General features: G+C 35.9%; 1 long non-coding RNA gene across 1 annotated transcript; it reads left to right on the top strand.

Moving 5' to 3' along the window:
- The first annotated feature begins 2200 nt into the window (after positions 1-2200).
- LOC133873668 (uncharacterized) lies at positions 2201-4490 on the top strand. Its single transcript, XR_009901144.1, has 3 exons — positions 2201-2562; positions 3445-3481; positions 4287-4490. It is a non-coding gene; the product is annotated as an uncharacterized LOC133873668 (long non-coding RNA).
- Positions 4491-5764: the final 1274 nt, after the last annotated feature.

Genomic DNA, 5764 nt, shown 5'->3' with positions numbered 1-5764 from the left:
TGAAACCTCACCATTGAAGAGAATCAATATTTTCATGCTTGTTTAAGCTATTTGAGTTTATGAGCTTTTGATTTCAAATTGTTCTACTCCTATTCGATTTTTGAGATGAGTTTTGGGTATCTCTTGTGATTTCCGGATACAAGTGATGATTTAAGATTGTCTCATTTAATTCATTACTTGGGTTTTATTTATCAAAACGTTAGGTATTCATTGTGTTTCATTCAACGGGTACATTTGATAATTTGGTAAAAATCGGGTATCTATTGTGATTTGTTCTTTGAATGGGTACAATGGATGATTTGGGGAACACTGGGTATTTTTTGTGATTTGTGTAAAGAATGGATTCATTAAATGACTTAAACGATTTTTTAAGCAAAGTAGAGCATACTTAATATTTTTATGTGAGAACTTCAAATATGTATTAATGAGCATGAGAATATGTAGTTATGATTTGGTGAGTATGGATTCCAAAACCTTAGAACCCTATCTTTTGATTTGATAAGTTTAAGTTTTATTTTGTTTAAAAACCCTAGATTTGGAACTAGGTTAAAGTAGGATGAGTTTGAATAGAGATTGATTAACTAGGTTAAAGTAGGATTAGTTTGAATTGAGATTGATTTTTCGCAACACAATTCCTTGTGAGATCGACCTTGCACTTGCAAAATACTATATTGCAAACGATTTGTGCACTTCCGAGTAAATAAATTTGCACAACAGCATGTTGAGGGCGTCCAGACAGACAACTGTGCAATTGGCTTTCCAAATTCGTTGATATTCTTTCATGAATAGGGCCACGTCCAGACTGTGTTGGCCTAGCATCAGAACGGTTGTACTTCAACTGCATGTAATTTCCATAATAATTATTGGGCGTCTGGACAGTGTGGATTGACGTCTGGATGGTTGAACATCTTCTGCACAACTTGCCTTATCAAGGCTAACGTCCGAACGGTGTATACCTAGTGTCCAGACGGTTGCAGTTGTCTTTCCATATCTATGTCTACGAAGGAAATCCTTTTACTTGTGAAACAATGATTGGTGTCCAGACGGTATTGCCACATCGTCTAGACAGATGCACTTGAACATTGGATTCTTCTGGAACTCTGAAGAGCGTCCAGACGTGTTGTCATTACCTCCGGACGGATGCAACCTTGAACTGTTCAAATCTTTTAGACACTGATGGGAGTGTAGATGGTATTGCCACATCGTTCGGACGAATGTTCATCCGAATGCTTTAATAGGCCATCCGGACGAAAACAAAGGATCCGTCTTTTCTGAGTTAGAATCTGCACAAAATCTTCCTTGAACACTAAAATAGCCTTCTTGCAGCTTGTGACATTGGAAGTTGTCATAATAAGGCTCTTTCTATATCAGAGAAATAAACTCTGAATATTTGAAGAATCTGAAATATACGGCATCCCTCTGAAAGCAACAACATTACATAATAGTGATTTTATCAACAGAATGCAGCCAATCAAAAACTAACATCCTCCACAACCTCTAGGTGTGTATAGAACTCTCTGACCAGCCTGGTGAGCACAATGCAGGCACAATTGTTGAGGTAGCCCTAATTATATGTCTGAATGATGTCATTGATAACATTAAGGGGTGTGACGACTGTAATACCCCGTATTTTAAATATGGATATAAATATTCATTTACTAAAGAATCTTTATTGTTTTAATTTAAGTTCAAACAGGCCTTAAACTTTGAAATTGTGAAAATAGAGTCAAACGAACTCCGTTTTGGTTGATTCAAAAGTCAAAATGCTCATCTCAAAGTCCTCTAACTACCCTCCTAATTTCATAATTTTTGGACTTCGTTAAGGATATAAAACACCCGTGAAAACTACTAGCCCTGTTTTGGACGAAAATTAGCATTAATAATTTATGGCCTATTTTATTCATATGCAAACTTAGCCCAGCCTTTAAAACAGCCCAGCCCAACACGTTAAAGGCCCAGCCAGCACCCGTACACGTTGATCACGCCCAAACTTGCTCTCTACGTTAGATTTCTTGTACACCAAAAATATCTTCTACTTGCTGTCCAAGGAATTTCATCCCAGCCATTGATCATTCTTGCTACCCAAGAATAAATCCCACCCTTTGTTTCTTCTTGCTGCCCACGCCTGGATTCATAGCCATTGATCAGTTTTGATGCAAGCAATCTCAACCACCCGTTCCAGTATAAAGAGAAGCAAATTTCCCCTTTAGTTCATCGCACAGCTTCTTCTTCTTCTTTCTTTTTTCGGTTTGCAGCAACTCTTCCTCCGCTTGCTTCTTCTCTAAAATTCTGCAGTGTTTTCCTTGTTTTTACAGCAAGATCCCCTGTGTCTCTGCCTCTCAATCTGCAGCAAAACAGCAACCCAAGACTCTCAAATCAGTCACGGCCAGCAACTTCTGCAGAAACTCTTCCTTTGAGTTTCACAGCAGCTCTTAAAACCCGAAAAAAAAAAAAAAAAAAAAAACCCATCTTCTCCTTCCTTTTACAGTTGCAGAAAATTTCCTTAAAAGCCCTCTGTTCTCTTGTCCAGAACAGCAAAGGAATAGGATCCTCTCACCGTCGGTAAGTCTCTCTTCCCCAAACTCTCTCTCGGTAGCAAATAAGGAGATATAGGACAGCACTTGTCTTATTCTAGAAGGACCTGTGTGAGTGCTAAAATGGTGTTGAAAACGTGTGTGTGTGTGTGTGTCTTTTATTGGATAAATAAGAAAGGAAACCAAAGAAGACAATAAAGAAGTCACTTGAACCTTTTCTTGAGTTTTTTTCACCTTCTCGGTCAACACATGTGAAAAGAGGAGAAAAAGGAAATTAAAAGATGAGAATAGGAAAAAGATAAGACAAAAAGAAGAGATAAAGGAAAAGATAAATCTAGACTTAATACCTTTCAATATTTAAAAAATATTTGATAAGTTTTTTTTAAGGCTTTAATTTATTTTAAGTTATTAACTTTGTTTTAATATTTTAATATTTTATGATTTTACAATTTTTATTATTTTGAGTATCTAACATTTTTAAGTTGTATTTTAACATGGCATTTCAAGTGGCGTATTTAAGTAATAAATCACGCCGTTATGATGTCCAAGTAAAAATAAATATTTTTATAAAAGCGCTGTTATAATGCCTAAGTAAAAAGCTATTATTTTACAAAAGTACTATTACGCCATCCTAATATTTTATTTTAGATGTTATCGATACTAATGCCGTTACTCTGCCCAAATTTTATAAGAATAAAATAAAGTTATTATTCTATTAACTTTTTTTGAAACATAAAACTCATTAATTACATTTGGTAACCTATTATGTTTATCTGTTATAAAAATAATATATGTGTGTTTAGTTAATTAATTAAAGAAAAGAAATAATAAGGAGAAGATACCTTAGTTTAAGTTTTATATTTTTAAACCTCAGAATATTTCTCTAAAATTCTTCTTGCAATTTATTTAGGTAGAAGGTAGCTAAAATACTGCTCAGAAAATACCAGGTAAGGGAAACACTATCTCAAAACCCTGGCAAAGTTTTAATAAAACTCTTTCAAAAGAAAAAGTCGGGAATTTTCTAAACTCTTTCAACTCTTTTAATATTACTTGTCTTTTTATATTACCATTATAAATATGCTCTTGTTATATGATGTGATTGAAATCTCATGTGATCATACTTGGTTTATTTTTGATACATGTACACCATATGAGTAAAGATGATGATATCATAGTATGTGTTACATGTGCACCATATGAGCAAAGGTTGATGATATCATAATATATGTGTTATATGTGCATCATATGAGCAAAGGTTAATGATTTCATAGTACATGTTTTATATGCACACAGTTTTACCCCTGCGGTACCATGTCATAGACGATCCGAATCATATATGTGTTACGTGTTATGTGCTATGTGTTATGTGGGTAGCATGGCAACCACACGGAAGGACTAAAGTGTGGGCTACCGGCCGGGGAGGCCTTCACCTAGGGAAGTTCCCAACCCGGTACGGCTCTCCCCTGTGACGACAGGATGGGCTCATAGTCGTCTTTCGAGACGAGCCAAACGTGCGCCGCTCATGGTTAATTAGCGGATATTGGACCAAGGGTGGTTAAAACTTACACGTAGCATAAATAATTCATGCACCATTTTACATTTGATATAATTGTATGTCAATCAACTGTTTCTTTACTTGCTAAATTATTTGAATTCTATTTAGAATTCCTGAAAAGAAAATTACACTATTATTGATGTGTTTTCCTTACTGAGTTGTCGAACTCACCCCCTTCTTTCCCCAAATCTTTTCAGATGACACTGTAGACCGGAGTCTTTTCGTTATGGATGGCATAGACCCCACCCCTAAGAGCAATAAATCAATAAAGACCGATCTAACTTTTGTATTGTACATATTTATTTTGAATTCCTAGAAATATGATGTAATAATAACAAAAAAACTACTATTTATGTATATATTCATATAATGAAATATAGCCATGCGCTATTCCTGGGAAATTGTGTACATGTTTTAAATTATAGAGATGTTTTATAGCTCAAGTTCGCGTTCCCCTTATATCCCAAAACAGGGGCGTGACAACGACCCCCTTTTTTTTTCTTATTTTTATTTTATACAAAACATTTCATAAACATTAATCCTTTAAAATATAAACGGATCTTCACAATGGCATGACGATATGTCACAAAGCCAACATATGGTACATACCCCATAATATGTACCCGGTAAATTAGAGTATAACATCTATCTACTATGCAACAGAAAGCATAAACCTAATAGCGGAAATCACATCTTATACATCTATCACAAATTAACAACAACCAAAAGAGTCATTTAACATCTATTTGTTTAAGTCTTTCCTCAATATAAATACATAACAGAAATAGCTTATACAACAAGTGACACAAGCGTCAGAAGCCATAAACAAAACCTATAAGACAATGGACAACCCGTGGTCTACCAATTACGACCGTTGTGGTGTGCTTCAGTCATAATATCTTAAGTACACTTCTACAACATCATCAACTACGACCGGAGTACCTGTAGTCAAAGGAACTTCATCTATACAGTTGTGGTGGTAGTCATATCCGTATAGGTGAAAGTATGTGTTCACCAACCCAAGAAGTGTTGAGGTCTTAGTAGTATAAAACTCACTAAGTATACACTATACACAAACATAATTACATGCAGGGTTTAACAGCGTTATTCACAAATCATTAAGTTCACACAACAATATATTATCGAGTACAAGTTACGCTGTTCATCACACACTTATATATTATCACGGTTTCTAATAACAATATTCCACGCATACCATAAACAATATTACACACATCTCACGAGTGCTAGCGCTTCAATGCTAGGCTTACCACATATCTCACAAGTGCTAGCACTTCAATGCTAGGCTTACCATCAACACTGCCTGTAAAGCTACGACCCGCAGGGCACACATCTCACGTGAGCTAGCACTTCAATGCTAGGTTTACCACATATCTCACTAGTGCTAGCACTTCAATGCTAGGCTTACCACATAATTCACAAGTGCTAGTACTTCAACGCTAGGCTTACCGTCAATACCACCCGTAAAGTTACGACTCGCAGGGCACACATCATACGCTTGCTAGCACTTCAATGCTAGGCTTACCACACATATCAGCCAAGAGCTGCTACCTTCTGGGCTACCACTCATCTCAGCCAATAGCTACTACCTTATGGCCTACCACTGTGCCAAATACTACATCCCTGGACTTACCATCTATCAACTACCGGGTTA

The sequence above is a fragment of the Alnus glutinosa genome, chromosome 7 (genome assembly GCF_958979055.1).
Source record: "Alnus glutinosa chromosome 7, dhAlnGlut1.1, whole genome shotgun sequence".
NCBI classification, from domain to species: Eukaryota; Viridiplantae; Streptophyta; class Magnoliopsida; order Fagales; family Betulaceae; genus Alnus; species Alnus glutinosa.
Note: the sequence above shows the minus strand (reverse complement) of the source record. Positions and strands in the feature narration are given on the sequence as shown.